An 18,263-nucleotide genomic window follows, 5' to 3' on the forward strand; every position below is an offset into this window, starting at 1 on the left:
TCTCTCACATTACTGAGACAAACAAATATATCATAGTTGAATTCACAAGTAAGATATGGTTATGTATGACATCCCAGTAGCTGGCCTAGCATTGTCACAGTCAGTACTGTTCAACACACACTCCAGTAGAAGTCATATGTGAGCCATCCTTTCCTGGGGTGACTCAGCGGCCTGACCTATGATCTATGTCACTACAGGCAGACCCATATGCTATGGCCATCGGTTTGGATCAGCAATAAATATGTACAGCAAGTCTTGTTGAGACATATATGTTAAACTTCCTATTTCCCATTCTTACATACCCCCTACTGCAGTCCATTATATGCTTACTTGTTTGACATACCTTTTTTTTCCAAGTGTAGCTGGTTATATCATGCTGTTTTTTCTCAATGTTTCTCTCTCTCTCTCTCATGGATGTAGGGTGTACATCTGTTTTGCATAGTCAGCAGCTTACCTTTTGTAGGTAATGCTCATTAACAACTGATGGCCTGTGCACCAATTGGTGACCCCACTTGCTAATTGCATGCAGAACAGCTGTGTTGTTATTCATACAGCCAATGGCATGGCAACACACTCCTATAACTGAGTACTTCATGTAGGCATTGGCCCTTTAATTTGCCAGTGAGGAGGACTCCATGGAGTTGTGTGAACAACAGCATCACAGAGGGTATTTGGAAATACCTCTTACAACCAAAACAGTGGATAAAGGCCAACAAAATGGGGGAGAATGTTCCAGACATAGGGACAAAATGCAAGTATTACTGTTATACATTTGGATTAATGCTAGTCTAACAGGGTTTGTGTGGATATGGAGTTTCTGCATGATTTTAACTCTGACAGTCTTATGTGCTTGACATAACTCTCAACTGTAGGGCTATCTGCAGAATGGTCAGAGTTTTGACTCCTATGTTTGGTGTGTTCCTCATACATTTTTTGTCTTTGGAAAATCAGTAGCATACTCGGGGATTGCAGTCAGTAACTGCTAACATCCGTTTGTGTTTCTGACCTCATATCCCTCAGAAAAGATATGTTACAATGAACACTGTTACACCAGCAACTGTCTCTGTTTATAACAGCAATATTTCAAATATGCCCCAGTTTTTGGCCTTGTGTCCCACAATTATGACAGGCTTTGTCCAGATATCATGCAGTAAGAGTTTGACAGGTAAGGTATAAGATTATTTAGTGCCTGCATTCCTGATATCATCACAGTGATGTATCAGACTGCCAGACATGTTATGTGGAAGAGGCCTTATATATGAGGGGAAAGACTGGACATTCTGTGGGAGTCTGTACAGTTGAGAGGTTTGGGTATTTCTGGCAATTGTAGACAGACTATCAGGATTGCGTAGCAGTGTAGTGTGTCAATGTTATTTGGCCTGTGTATGGAGGGGTGGATGTATGTGTTGTTGCACCTTTTCTATCTGCCTGTGCATGCTGATCCTGTTTCTGGTGGTCAATCAGCTGTATATGTTTGTATGGGGCAGACTGAGACATGTCCCATATCATAGTCAGGCATCATACTACACTGTGAATTGGGTCAGCATATGTCGGGGGAGTGTGTGAGTGGCAAACATGTTGAGATGTTTTTGTTCACACAATCCTTATACTGTACTGTTCCTTTGGCTTACTGGTATGTCACTGTGACTATGGTAGAATTGGTTGTGGGTATGCACTTTCACATTGGTCTCTGTTTTTCAGTGCTTTTACATCCTTGTAGTGACTGATATATTTGCCAATGCATGTGTAATTCCCCCTAGCAGATTTGGGTTAGTGTTGGGTCAGTCTGACTGTAGTTTGGACAGTGTGTGGTGACATGCTAAGCAGCTGAGTGTAATTTCCCTAATGTGATGTTATGTCCAGATATTTGTAGGCTGTTGCCTGGCCCCCATAAGTGCTGTGTATTTCTGACACATCAGTGGGATGATGTGAGGATTTCAGTCACTAACTAATGAGAAGTAATGGAGTGTTGGACTTCTGCTATTTCAGTCAATATATGTTAGGACAGACATGAGTATGTTACTGCAGCAACTGCATCAGCTTATCTACTCCAGTATTTCAGATATGCCCCTATTTTCATGGCTTTATCCACCGCTTTGTCACGCTTGGTCCAGATGCATTGCACTAAGGGGGCTGAGCCTTCTTCTCAACTGTTTGGATTTTTGCAGTATGTCCAGGTTTATTTTTCATATTTCTGGTCTGTTCCACAAATTCATTATTATTATATCCATGTTAAATCACTGTGATGATCTGCAGATTTCTGACAGTGTATGATGACATGCATTTCAGTTTTCAAACTCACATCCATCCAAACATGCATGCTGAAACAAACCCTGTCACTCTGGCAACATTCTACATTTATAAGAACAATATTTAAAATATGTCCCTAGTTTTGGCCCATTGTCCCCCCATTTTGACAGCCTTTGGTCTGATCTTTTGCACTAAGAGGTTGAGAGGTAGTGTTCTGAGGTATGACTCCACTACATGGTATGATCACGCACACACACACACACACACACACACACACACACACATATATATATATATATATATATATATATATATATATATATTATATGTATAGCTCTATATTATGTATATATTTTCCCATATATGTATATATATATATATATATATATATATATATATATATATATATATATATATATATGCATCTCCATAGATATATACATGTGTATATGTATAAATACAAAACCTGACTGATTCTATGAAATCTTGTCCCGACTGTTGAATGACTCTATAGCATATTTTTGAAAAAACATCAGCACTCCATATAATTCAAATGGTGTAGTAGTACATTGTTCTGACTATGGTGTACAGGGCCCTTGGTTCGAGACTTGGCTCTGCTAATTATTTTGTTGCTATGCAGAACAGTGGCTGATGGAAACAAAGTGATTAAAGCAGTTTTAAGCAGGTTTGCATGGGTTTGCATGACACTGAGTGATGCCAACACACGGTTAAATGTACAGATGCTTTGTCTGTGTTGGCTTCACTTAGTGATGGTTACCAGTGTGCAGTTCCACTTAGCTGATGTACCTGCTGCTTAGCATTCACATTTGAGCAATGCTTACACCTGCTATGCTTTCCCTGTTAGGGGTCGCCTCAGCGGAACTCCGGTCCGCTAATGATTGGTGGCTGATTTTTACATGCCAAGTTACCAGCCCTGATGCACAACCTTCAACGAAGGTACACCCATTCACGCATGTCTCCATGCAGAAGACGCTCTAGCTGAGAATCGAACCGGACAGCATCTTACTGTGAGGCGACAACGCTACTATATATATATATATCTATATATATATATATATATATATATATATATATATATATATATATATATATATATATTTATATATTTATTATAAGATATAAAATATGCTTGCATTATAGTAGCAACAGTTGTAACTATACTGTATGGGACACGTATACATGGGTGGTTTCACATGTTAAATACACTCACACTTCCATTCCACATCAGCTACACTACCATGGGTGACAAAAATAACTTACCACATATTTTAATATGAAAATATTACTTTTAACACTGCTTTCCCTTGTAAAATTGGATTTCCTGTTGTAGTACTCAAGGCATGTATGCCTGCATGCCAAGCTGGGACTCGGACCACTACACTACCTTGGTTTGGGGATTTGAGTTGTATATTTTTATTTATCTCCTATTGCATAATAATATTGTGTTATTATATTAAATGGAGAGTAGTGAGGTTTTCGGCCATGTCATTGAGGACTGCTGTCATGATATAATGGCACACATTTCAGTTTCAGACATGTAGCCTTTAGAACATTCATGTTAATGCATAACCGGTTTTCTATTAACTTTCTGTCTGTCCTCTGTGCAGATGGAATGACACCAATGCTCAGGCTGTGGTTCACTACACTGCAGAATGGGTCAGGGATCCCATGCCTATGCTCATGTAGGATGCAGCCAGAAATGGTATCAAGCCTATGGAGACCTCTGTGTGTTGCCTTTGAGAGGGCATTACAGACCTGCTTCCTGATCATGAGGGGAGGGAGGCAGGAGCTGTACATGCACATGTGTACCTATGGGGACAGGATGTGAAGTTTACACGTCACCTGTTTGCAGCCGGTTGCCTATATCTATGTAGTGTTATTGACCACCACTACAGAGCAGATATGTGTGTTGCCTCTAGAATTGTGGACATATGTCTGAAAGGCCTACTTATTGGCCTTGGTGGATGTATCCAGTTTGCACTCAAAGACAGTCTTAGTATACATCACCTGTGACCTTATTTACTTGTGCATAACTAGTTGATATGGCTGCCAATGAGGCACCTGTTCCTTCTTGGCCCTATGATGGTAGTTGTGTATTGCTGCTGTCCACCACAGATGTTCAGCCTACCTTGAGGGAGTTGATGCTGTCCTGTCAGGTATTGCTGAGGCCATGCAGCTATGTAGGTGCCCACATAGTATTGTGGTGTGGGCCTGGACACTGCTGCTAGTTACAAAATATGGGGCATCCTTCATGTGGGTCTTGTCACTTTTCCTTGACTCTGCAAGGGACATTAGAAAGGTGTGGGGGCTACAGCTTCACAGACAGTAGGTCGGAATACCTCACAGGACAGGATATGTGGAAATAGCCCAACAACATGTAGGACAAAGGTCCAAATTTCAGTACAGATTTTATGTCATTAGTGGTGTTATACACATGGAGGATTGCTAGATTGGCAAGGTTCATCTGCACATGCATTTACTGGGTGACCTGATATGTGACAGTAATATGCCTCTGACATACCTCTCAACTGGCATGTTGTCCACAGAGTGGCCAGAGGTTTGCCTGTACTGTTTGGTAAGTTCCTCGAATGCCTTTTTTTGTGGTGTTGGTAGGATAATGTGAGGATTGTAGTCACTAACTGTTGACATCCATTGGTGTTCCAGACATCATCTCCTTCAGGGATGTTATGTTACAACAACACATGTAACACCAGCTACTGTTTCAGTTTGTAACACCATTATGTGTAATATGTCCCTCTTTCCGGCCCCCTGTCCCCCAAGTACATCATGAGTTTTCCAGATGTCCTGCACTATGAGGTGCAGAGGTATGGTATATCACTAATTACTGACTGCACTCCAGTTATCATCCCATTGACCTAGCAGACTCCTGGCTGTGGTATGCGGCAGTGGCCAGGATTATGATTCCACACCCTGGAAATTCTATGGAAATCTGTACATATGACAGCTATGTATGTCTGGCCATTGTTAACAGACTGTCAGGACTGTGTAGCAGTGTAATGTGTACATGTTATTTGGGCTGTGTAAGGAAGGAGGTACATGTGAGTGTCATGGGCCCTTTCTATCTGACTGTGCATGCTACTCCAGTTTCTGGTTCCCCATTGCCTGTATATGTTTGTACGGGCAGACGGTGACATGTCCTGTAATACCTCAAGATTCCCACTACACTGGGACTTGGGCTAAGGGGTTCTGAGCATACCTCTAAACTGCCAGGATTTACACAGAATGTTCATGTTTGACCCATACTTTTGTTCTGTTCTATAATTTGTTGTATTTGTCTGATAAATCACTGTGATGATCCAAAGATTTATGTCAGTAAATAATGACATAACATTTCAGTTTCCAACTTCATATCATTCAGTAATTGTCTGCTGAAACGCACCCTGTTGCTGTAGCAAATGTCTTAATTTCTAACAGTGATAGTTGAAATATGTCCCTATATCTGTCCCACACCCTCCCTTTACTGCCTTTATACAGGTGTCTTGCACTAAGAGGTTGAGAGGAATGGTTCTGAGGTCTGACTGCACTGCATATTATGTTTATACATTTATGTATCTATATATATATATATATATATATATATATATATATATATATATATATATATATGGATTCACTTCACAACACAGAAAACTCAAAACACTGAAAATGAGAAAACTTCATAATATAGAAGACCAAAACACTGAAACTTCAAAACACTGAAAACTCAAAACACTGAAACTCAAAACACTGAAAACACATATCATAAATATACTGAGTTTAAAGAACATAAATCGTACCACTTTCCACCAAGTGTAAGCAGGAGGGCGAGCCCCCCTACACCCCCCCCACACCCTGCTACTTAAATATATCAATACTAAGATTGCACTTAGTTTAGTGAAGTGTAATCTTGGAGTTGATATATAAGTAGCAGGGGGTATGGGGGGTGCAGGGGGGCTTGCCCCCCTTCTAACACTTGGTGGAAAGTGCTATGATTTATGTTGTTTAAACTCAGTATGTATGATATGCATTTTCAGTGTTTTGAGTTTTCAAGATTTTGAAGTTTCAGTGTTTTGAGTTTCTCAGTGTTTTGAAGTGAATATATATATATATATATATATATATATATATATATATATATATATTTTTTTTTTTTTTTTAAATATGATTTCATTTCAGAATCCAGAAATATCACAATCCTGAACTTCATAGTCCAGAACCCAAAATCCTGAAAATTCAAAATCCTGAAAAATCAAAATAGTGAATCACAAAATACTGAAAATATACAGGACACAAAGAATGACAATATTCCAGTGCAAGGACACAGATAAACACACACTGCACCCCCCATGTGGGAGGATGCACCTCCCACAGCCCCTGCTAAATAAATATATAAACTCCAAGATTGCACTCCACAGAAAAAAATGGCAAGCATAGTATCACATGTGTTCATGACTGCCTGTTGTAACCTTAGTAACATTCCCTTTTAACTTGCTATACTACACCATAACTCATGATAGTGTGGTGAAGTGCAATCTAGGAGTTGATATATTTAAGTAGCAGGGGGAGTGGGTGTAAAGTTATCTGGTTTGTGTTCTCTATATTCAGTATATGTATCCTGTGTGTTTTTATTCTTTCAGGATTCAGGATTCTGAGTTTTCAGGATTTTGAATTTTCAGGATTTTGGACTTCCAGATTATGAAGTTTTATGAAATTCAGGATTGTTATATTTCAGGATTCTGAAGTGAAACTATATATATATATATATATATATATATATATATATATATATATATATATATATATATATATATATATATATATTTATATATATATGTATATATATATATATATATATATATATATATATATATATGTATATATATATATATATATATATATATATATATTTTCCCTTCCTTTATATATTTATATTTATATATCTATATTAATTATCCACTATTTCATATTTATGTTTCAGCAGACACACACACACACACAGATATATATATATATATATATATATATATATATATATATATATATAATATATGTGTGTGTGTGTGTGTGTGTGTGTGTATGTGTGTGTGTGTATGTCTATATATAAGACATGAATGATTCCACAGAGCTTTCTCCTAAATGTTATATGCCTCTATTGCGTAATATGTTTGAAAAAATAACATCAGTTCCTGATGTGGTAGTGGTACTTTGCTCTGACTATAGTGTACAGAGTCATGGGTTTGAGAGTTTGGACTGATGTTTTATTTTGTTTATGTTAAATGACCAAAATGCATGCTATGTTTGTTAAAGCAGTGCATATTTTTACAGCTCAGATGGTGTAGTGGTATGTTGTTGTGATTCTAATGCACAACATCCCAGGCTTAGTACAGCTTACTACTTTGTTGCTGGTCAGAACAAGGTTTGATGGATACAGAGTGATTAAGGCAGTTGTAAGTTGGTTTGCATGACAGTAAGCAATGCCAAGTTACGGTTAATTTGTTTTAGCTTCACTTACCGATGCTTATTCCCGCTGACCCCCACACTAATTTCTTTAACAGAAAAGAAAAAGGAATGATAGAAATGTGGTGAAAAAAGGGGCATGCAGAGGGAACTACAGTATGAAAGGTAGCTAAGGATGTGCAGCACGGGTGTAGGAAATGCCCATAACTGTCCATTTCTTTTACAGCAACAACTGTGAATTTCTACAGAATTTGGAGATTAATTTGGACATTCAACCCCCTGAAAGAGGAGTGAGGACAACAGTAATGTGTTGTCAAGCCAATTGGATCAGATTACATGTGTCCAGTGGAAACATGTGCAAAATGGACAGCTATGTGTGGGGTGTAATTTTTTTGGGGGAACAGATGTCCTTTTTTTTAAGCTGTGAGTGGTATGTTGGAGAAGGATAGTAGGTATATTTGGGGAGGTAAGTTGGGTAGGATGACAGACAAAACAGAAAATACAGCAGACATGGGTGGTATATCACACATGTGGGAGGTAAACACCTTAGACGGGGAGGGTGGTTGGGAATCAGACACCCTTGACCTCCCCAAATGGATATAGTGGGACTGAGTACCCCACTAATGGGCAGTCACCACTGCACCTTCACGACCCCAAAGGTGGCTATGCTGGGGGCTGAACAGGAGGGGCAGGCTGACCCTCATGATGCTCCAGGCAGCCTTCAATCTGGTGCAGCTGTCCACAAAACTCCTTTTGGATGGAGCTACGCACCAAACTTCGGACCAGGTTATGTATGACAATTTCCTGTCTATGCCCACTCCTATCCCCTGAGGCAATTCTACCCAAAGGTGGTGCAGAACCAGTGGATGAAGACGTCCCGGGTTGGGTCTGAGATGTGCTGGAGCCTGCTGCCACAGCCAGATGAGGTTGGACTGGTGGATCTGCTGGGATCTGCCTTCCCAGATGTGCTGTGGTGTTGAGGTTTTACAAAATATGTTATTAGTCATGAACAAAACATTTCAAAATTAGTTTTAACAGCAAGAATGGATGTTACAATTAACCCAAACCAACAGATTTGAAACAGCTGCATAGTAAACAGAGCACATGCATAAATGGAACAACAGTAGGCATCATAACAGCATGCAGGTTACATTGACAACAACAGGTCGCCAATGAAAGTATTTAAATGGGGAACATTAATAATCAAATGCTTCAATATTTTTAGAACAATAGGACACATGTCCCAACAGTAGTTTTGGAGAAAAACATAGCCATTGATTATGTGTATGAATTATTGGTGCAGATAGGGTGGGGGAGAGACAGAGCTATCAATTAACAACTGTATAGGCTTCAATTGTTCACAACTGCACTGACCATTACTGTACGCATTGCTATCCAGGTATGACCACACTTAACATCTACCTATGTCCTGGGGTTGGGAAGTGGAATTTTTGTACACAGTGTATTACCAAAACCTTCTTAAAAGTAATACATACATTTCCTTACCTGGCAGACCTATGGAGGGAATATCTGTTAACACCACTTAACTGTTTCTACACATAATCACAGATTCAGGGTTACATATGTTTCATAGTTTCATAGTTTGGTACTAGGCTATCTGCCCTGGGGCATTATAAGCCTAGCCATAGTGATGTGGCTTTCACCACCCCATGTAATGGTACAAAAGTGAACAGAATAGATTTAGAATACTGTGCCTCTGTCTAGTAGTGACACAGTGAAGACCCCCTTACATAATAGAATTAGTTTACTGTGCCTCTATCTAGTAGTGACACAGAGATGACCCCTGGGGTAAACCTACGATCTCCCATCCACTCGTCAGGATTTCTCTTGAAGAGAGTCAGTGAGGGGCTCTGCCTAACATAAACTGGGATTCTGTTCCAGAGTATGGGAAGCCTCTGAGTTATGAATCTGTCCCTCCAGCGTGTCCTATTCATATTTGTGCTGAGGTTCAAACCTTTAGCTCTCGTGGTTCTGATGGATTTGGATTTTATGAGGTGGAGCATGTCCATCAATTCCTGGTTGGACATGGCCTTGTACGTCAGGCACAGATCATCTCTGAGTAGGCGGTATGCTACTGAATAGAGCTGGAGTTTCTTTAGTCTGGCAGCATATGACATATGTTTGAGACCCTTGATCCTCTTGGTGAGGTACTTTTGGGGTCTCTCTAGCTGTTGCAAGTGCCGGGTGAGGTACATACCAAATGGGGCATTGTACTCAATCATGGGCCTGATAAGGGAGGAGTACAGGGGCACAATGACCTCCTTTGATCTGGATGTGAATCCCTTCATGATAACCACTTTGGCAATGTGGGTGTCAAATGAGAGGTCACTATCAACTTGGGTCCCCAAGTTTCTGATTACTTTTTTTGTACTCAGTGGGTTACCGCCTATGTGATAATTTGTGGGCACTTTGTTTTTCCCAAAGGGGATGCCTATACATTTTTTGGCATTTAGTTTAAGGCCATGACTCCGGCACCAGTTGCCCGTTTCAGTGAGGCCTTTCTGTAGGATGTATGTGTCAGCTGGTGTATCGATTATGGCACCTAGTTTGCAGTCATCTGCGAACTTTGTCAGCCACAACCCTCCCATGTTTGCTTTCACATCTGAAAAATAAATGCCAAACAAGAGGGGTCCCAGGACAGAGCCCTGTGGGACACCACTTGTCACTGGCTTTGAGTCTGACATTGCTCCAGCGATTTTGACTTTATGGGTTCTATCCTTTAGCCAGTTTGCCACTCATCTTGTGACATATGGATTTACATTTAAGCTGTTGAGCTTGTCTATGATGCCAGAGTGGGGTATTGTGTTGAAAGCTTTAGCCAAGTCCAGGTAGGCTGTATGGACTGCTTTGCCCTCGTCAATGGCTCTAGTGACTGTTTTGAAAAATTCAACCAGGTTTAAAAGGCAGGATCTGCCTTTTACAAAGCCAAACTGGGTGGGATCAAGTGTCTGTAAGTCCCCAATGTCTCTGTTTATTAGTTCCATAATGATTCTTTCCATAGATTTGCAGACCAGACTGGTTAAGCTTATGGGGCGGTAGTTACCAGGGTCAGTAGAGGTGCCTTCTTTGCAGAGTGGGACTATTGTTGCTGTATGCCAGTTTTCAGGTACATATCCTGTAGTAAGACTAAGGTTAAATAGCATTTTATGTGCGGGTTTAGCTCCTCTTGGAGTTCACGTAGCACGCAATCCGGGATACCGTCGGGTCCCATTGATGTTGTGTTTTTAGCTTTGCTGAGGGCGGTTCTCACCTGGACATCTGAGATGACAGGGAGGTTACAGTCAGCTGGGATAAGTATTTATTCTTTTGGGGGGTGAGGGAGGGGAGAAATTTGCACTGAACCTGTCTGCCAGAATGTTGGCAATATCTGTGGGTTCAGTATATTTTTTGTCATTGTGAACTAACTCTGAACATATCTGAGGGTTTCCGCCCGGGTTTCTAACATAGCTGAAGAAGGCCTTGTGGTTATCTTGAGTGTCCATAGTGATTTTTCTCTCAAAGTTGGCCTTGGATGTTTTTATGAGAGAATGTAGCTTTCTACTAGTGCTGATCAGAGATGCCTTATCTTTATGGGATTTTGCTCTTTCATGCAGTAGCTTCCTTCTTTTGTTATACAATTTCTTTATGGCTGGGGTCCACCAGACAGGATGCCTGCCCTTGGTGGAGAGGGTCTTGGTTTTATTTGGGATTGCATGATCCATGCATTCTTGGAGATGTCCGTAGAAAGCATTTGTGAAGGATTCTACATTGTGGGATGTGGTTTCCACTGTCCCAGTGTGAAACTGACAGGGGTGTGCTGCACTCATGCTGTGTGTGCATGCTACTGCCAATATCTGGCTGGATTTCTGTCACCCTGGGTATTGGCAGTGGTAACCACTAGCCATGACAGTGTAACACTTGGACATTTATCAGGAGAAATCACTTTGGTGTATGTACTTATCGTGCTATCATTTGCAGCCCTGGGGTTGGACAGTGGAAGTGTTGTACACAGTGTATTAGTACAACTTTCTTACAGCTAATAGAAGCATTTCATTACATGGCAGACCTGTAGAGGAATTTTCTGTTAACAGTACCTGACTGTTTTGACACATATTCACATATTCTTGGGTGAAGTTATGCATACAGCTTACTACCACTCACTGGATTTGAACCATGCCTGTTTGTGCAAAAAGGTAAAACAAGGCTGTGCTTCAACACAATGAGCTTTTGAGGAACTGTTGTCTGTTGTTTGACTGTTTTCTACTACTCTCTTGGTTGGACAGTCTGACCTTGTAATTCTGACATTCATGCATGGCAGATAGTTCTTGTACTGTGTATTAATACTTTGGCATATAGCAATCTGAAAATCAATGGTTAACATTAAGCACTGCTGTAGGGGATACAGTATACTAGTTTACAGATTACTATTTAGTGATCAGATCTTGGTGCATGGAATATTTCATATAGTTGATCTCCTGTTTTACACCTCCACAATCTTTGTCAGATGAGCCTCAATTAATTCATGCTGTCAGAGCCATAGTTGCTGTGCAGAACCTGTACACATTTAGATTAATACCACCACATACCAAAGTAAACACAACAGTCTGGGGGGTTTACTTTTATTGAAGGGTGCTGGAACTTTTATTGATAGATATCCTGTACATCACTATTACTCTGCTAACATCTTGGTTATTCATTACACACAGTACACATTTTAACCTACTGGCAGATGACATTATACTCCTTCCTATTTATTTGCCCTGAATACTGCAAGCCAGATTTGTACTCACTAACCTCCCAGCACAGCCTTAGCAACCTGCTGACATGGGCATCTATGCCCATAGCCCTCTCATCTGCAGCTGTACAGGAGATAAAGAAACATTTATGCATACCTATTGATCACATACACAGGCTGGACTTTGGTAAATACTAATTGATACTGATACTTACATACTTCTGGGACATTCTGTGCCTATGTGTGTTGGGTCCACTGGCCTAAGACCTCCCTCTTCCTATTCTTGAGATCAGCAAAATGGTGCCGGACCTGCTCAGCAGTTCGAGGGATATCAGAAGCAGTGGTGAGATCATGTGTGAGATGGTCCCAGGCCTCCATTTTGTATTGGGAGCCCTGATACTGGCCCTGCAGCATTCTCTCCTCATGGTCTTTCACTAGGAGTTCAACCATGACCTTGGACTACTGAATGCCCTAGCATTACACCGGAAAGTGTTAACCATCTCTTACACCAGCCATAGTGCCTGCAAGGATGAGCTACAACTGGTTATGGCTGTATTCCCACCTGTAAGGTTTAAATAGAGCTTAATTCCTTCCCATTGCCATCATTGGACCATTTTGAATATGTTGAGCTAAGCTAAGCAACTGGAAAACCTGCTTAGCTAAAGTTGGCAATGCTTAAAGAGATAGATGTTGAGCACTGCTTACCAATGCGCAAATCAGCTTAGCTTGGCTACTTATTGCTTAGCATTTACATTTCAGCAATGCTTACACCAGGTTAGCATAGCTGAGCAGTACTTAGCATTACTCACATTTTATTTTATAATGCATCAGGATTGTGGGATTGATTCCTCATTACTGACATATTAGAATTTTATGTTTACCTTCCATGACATCATCCTATGTGCTTTCATTAAATTATATTCTTGTGTGACTATACTATATGGGGCACTTGTGTTTATATGGGGGTTTCACATCTTTTTGAGACTGACATCTCACTTTTGGACCTGCTATACTACCCTGATTGACAAAAAAAAAGTTGCTACATAATTTAAGTTCACAAAAATAATTTTAACGCTACATTCCCATAGAAAAATAAGTTGTCCGTCTTGGTATTTGCACCGTGAATGCCTGCATGTATAGCCAGAACTCTGCCCACTACACTATCTCAGCTTGGAAATTTCACCTCTATATTTGCATTTATCTCCTAGGGGATGTTTAAGCTATGCTAAGTGGATGGCCATAACATGGACACCCACTTAGCTACACTTAAACATTCCTTAGGCTTGTTAATAAAAGTTTATATTATTTTTATATTATTATGTTATATAATTGAGTCTAGTGGTGTTCTAACAACGCATTGAGGACTGCAGTCATGAAATAATGGCAATAATTTGGCTTTCAGGCTTTTATCCTTCAGGGACTCCTGCTAATACATATGCTATCTATCAACTTTCTAAGTGTGTGAGGGCAATTTTTCAGGCGTGTCCCTAATGTATTATTTATTCCCCCCATCATTTGTGTCTATCTTAACATGCACTGCAGTAAGGGAATATTGGCATACATTTGCTTTCAGACTTCTATCCTTCCATAATTCATGCTAATGCATGACTTATTCTCTATCAACTTTCTATGTTTGTGAGGGCTATATGTGTGTTTTATCACTTTTGGGGGATTTAGCTCCCATTATGTGTGCAGTTGCATGCATTTCCTGCTTTAGCAGGTTGCAGAAGTGTCATACAGCAATTTAACAATGTAGGGGGTATGTCACAGAACCTGTCACACATCCCCTGCATTGCTTTCCTGTTGCCAATGTTTATTTCAGTGACTGAGGACACTAAAATGATCTGTATTTCATTTCAGTGTCCATGGACATGAGATACTGGTATAATATTAGAGTAAATCTCTAATATCATGCCAGTTCAGCCTAAAAAGTGCATTGTGGCCCTTTCTGAGTGCAGGGGGTGTGTTCAGTGTCCTTGCACTACTTGGACATGCCCACTGCACTTGTTCACGGACCGTGTCCATATAGCAAGTACAGCAGTGTGCCTTCATGAATATATAAGTCCTGCTGCTGTTCTAAACAGACATGAACTACTCCGTGCAACAATTGTCTTATTCTTGCATGGAGTTTGTTGAATCTGACTGACTGTCTTGTGTCCACTGAATCCTGGGATCAATTCCATCTTCCCTGCAATCATGAAATGGATTAAGAGTTACTGCAAAATTAATGAATGAATGAAAGAGAGCTTAGCATTTAAAAACACCATTTGCCCTTGAGTGATATAATATGAAAAGTTTAACCATGACAGAATGTTCTGAACTTTAAAATAATATATGGTTATACATTTGCATACAGTATGCACTGTATTAGCTGCATATAAAAAGTCTGAGGCTCTATTTTATGAGTCCCACCACTTTGAAAATTAAATGGTTTCTCATAAAAAATGCAGTGAATTCTGAGGCTTACCATTGTATCTATTAAAGCATTTTTACCCCTTTACCTTCAGACATGGGAGTGCAACACCCTCTGTACTTCTAATTAAATATATTAATTCAAAGACTAAATGCACCTCACAAGAAGAATACTCTGAGCATTACAAATAATGTATATTCCCTCACAGTGATGCCTTCCACGTCTGATATTTCAAAGATCACAATTAAGTCCTCATAATTTCAACACTGCATTAAAGAGAGTAATTGTCTATGATTGTCTTAGGTTTCAATGATAAAGCAAATTGCTGAGACACATCACAATGCAAAAATATATTGACTGCATATAGGTCAGAAGCAAGCAAATAAAAGAGAAACACAAATTTCTTGCTGGGGGAATGGCAAGCATCCCTAGACCACCAACATGGAGGACTATGTCCCCCTCTCCCCCAGCTATATATGCCAATTCTAAAACTGCACAATAGTGGAGAATAGGAGACACTTCCATATCCCACTGCTCATTGATCTCATACACAAACATTAGAGAAAAGAACAGTACTTACCAAAAAGAAATACACTGAAATTACAACCAGCAGTCCTTATCTGTCTATCTAGCAATCTTTCTCTCTCTCTCTCTCTCTCCATATATATATATATATATATATATATATATATATATATATATATATATATAGCTAGATAGATAGATACAGATATGTTGCCTATCAGCAAGAGGTTCCCTGGTCCAATTCTTGGAAGGGGTACTTTCTGTGCAGAGTCTGCATGCTCTCCCTTTGTTTGTGTGGGTTTCTCCAAATGCTTCTGTTTTCTCCTACTTTCCAAAGACATGCAGTAGGTGGATTAGACACTCTAAATTGGCTATAGGTCTGAGTGTACATGGGAGAGTATGATGGGAAAGAACTACTGTGGCAGAATTACCTACCAGGCAGGGAAAACCTTGACTCTAAATGACTGTCACTGTTGAAGTGACACCCCAACTCCATATGCAAAAATGGGAAAAAAGGGGCTGTGGATGGATGGATGGCTGGATGGATGAATATGTACATTGCAAAAGTAACAGATGTGCTCCTCATAATATCTGTAATGTGCATATATATATATATATATATATATATATATATATATATATATGAGTCCACTTCTAAATCTCTAACTTCAAAATACTGAAACCAAAGTCTCTAAAGTTCAAAATATTGAAAACTCAAAATACTGAAATTGATATATTTAAGTAGCATGGGGTGAGGTGGGCGCAGCCCCCCACACATGGAGGGTGCAGGGGAGCTTGTCCCATTGCCTATACTTGGAGAAGAGTAATATGCTTCTGTATCTAGATGTGCTGCAATATACTTAGTGTTGTTGTCCTGTGTTAATTCCATATTTTGAGTTTTCAGTATTTTGAGCTTTAGAGATTTTGGTTTCAATATTTTGAATTTAGAGATTTTGAAATTCACGATTTAGAAGTGAACCCATATATATATATTGCATTTCCAGAACAATTTATTAGAATATATAAAAAAAAATGTACAGACACTCCAAAACATATGTTGAAACTAGATCTTACATTTCTCAAGGATTCACTTTAAATGAAGGTATAAAGCAAGGGTGTCCCTTGCCCCTCTACTACTTGCATTAGGTATCAAACCCTTAGCTTATAGCATATAAAGCAATGATAAAAATGATGGATTCTCAAATAACAAGGATTGTCAATATAAAATGTAGCTTTCTGCAGGTGATATTTTACTGACTGAAGGAGATTTAAATTATTCAGCAGAAGAAATAGATGAGGAAATTGAAAAGTTTCAAGAAGTATTGCTGTTGAAATTTAATAATAATAAAACTGAAACTTTAGTGATAAATCAGTTACTAGATAATAAGTTTAAAGATAAATATAAATATCATTTAGAAGTAAAAGAACTAAAATATTTAGGAATAAAAATCTATCAAGATGTGAGTAAGGTTATTAATACAGTTCTTAAAAAAATAATTGAAGAACTGTTAAATGGAATGGTAAAATGGAATGAATATTTTTTTGTCTTTTGAGCATAAGTTAATACTTACTAAAATTATATATATATATATATATATATATATATATATATATATATATATATATAGATATAGCTATGCGGGTTCACAACATATGACCGAAAGTTCATATGTCTGAAGCCCATTTGACTGAGACCATATGACCAAAAGTTCATTTGACTGAAAACCTATATGACCGAAAACTCATTTGACCGAAAAACAGCACTGGCAGGTATATTCCCTGTTCCTCACTGCAGTGTGACCCTGTAGTTAGGATATATTGTTGGGGGTGTGGGGGGGAGCAGCCCTCCCACATTAGGGGGTGTGGGGGCCAAAGCCCCCTCTAATTTGATCAGATATGTTGTGGTTTGATTTGATATTGTTTAGTGAAACTGAACTTTGTAGGAGCTTCGCCCCCACCCCCCCTTAACAATATATCGTAACTCCAGGGTCACACTACAGTGAGAAACTGGGCATATACCATAAGATTAAGGGAGTATGGTGCTATTAGCTTCCCAAATGTAGAATCTTATTCTATTGCTAAAAAATTTAACTGTATTATACTCTGGATAGACTCAGCTTACAATAGTCAATGGAAAAACATTCAAGAACAGATTATACTAAATTCTTATAAGTTTATTAAATATGATAAATGAGAAATATATAAGAATCCTATTATCTCTTTAATATCATTTACCTTAGAAGGGAATTAATTTCACTCTTTAGACTCTGTGTATATGAAATCAATTCTAAAACAAACAATTGTTTTTAAAACTCCAAAAATGGAAATCTTTGTGCTTTCTAATTCCACACACCTCTAGATTTAAGGAAACATAGAACAATGTTAAACTGAACTTACTAGAAAGAAATGGATTACTATTATGGTCTGATTGCTTTGAAAAAAGGAAAAGCTAAGTCACCAGAATATTTAAGGAAAGTTTGTCAGTTGAATGAATTTGTTAACCAGTTAATATTATGCATCAGTTAGAAATTAAATAACTTTGTACATAATATTAGTAAAGAGGAACATAACACTATTCCCCCCTTATCTGAATATATGGATGCTATCATCAAAGGTAAATTAAATAACAAAGGAAGCTTGTCCAAGTTGCATAATTTAATTATAAATAACAATTTTGATGCAAAATTCTGGAACTTATGAGATAGTATTGGATTGAGTGATTCAGTTGTTACAACAGTTTGTCAAACTTCTTCAGGTTTATACTGTAAAGTTTTTATGTCGAAATGGATACAGAGAATATTTATTATTTCCTATAAAATTTCTTAGTTTAGTCAAATGACTTATTCAGTTTGTTGGAGACAT

The sequence above is a fragment of the Protopterus annectens genome, chromosome 10.part0, assembly GCF_019279795.1.
Source record: "Protopterus annectens isolate FY-2018-M chromosome 10.part0, PAN1.0, whole genome shotgun sequence".
Classification (NCBI taxonomy): domain Eukaryota; kingdom Metazoa; phylum Chordata; order Ceratodontiformes; family Protopteridae; genus Protopterus; species Protopterus annectens.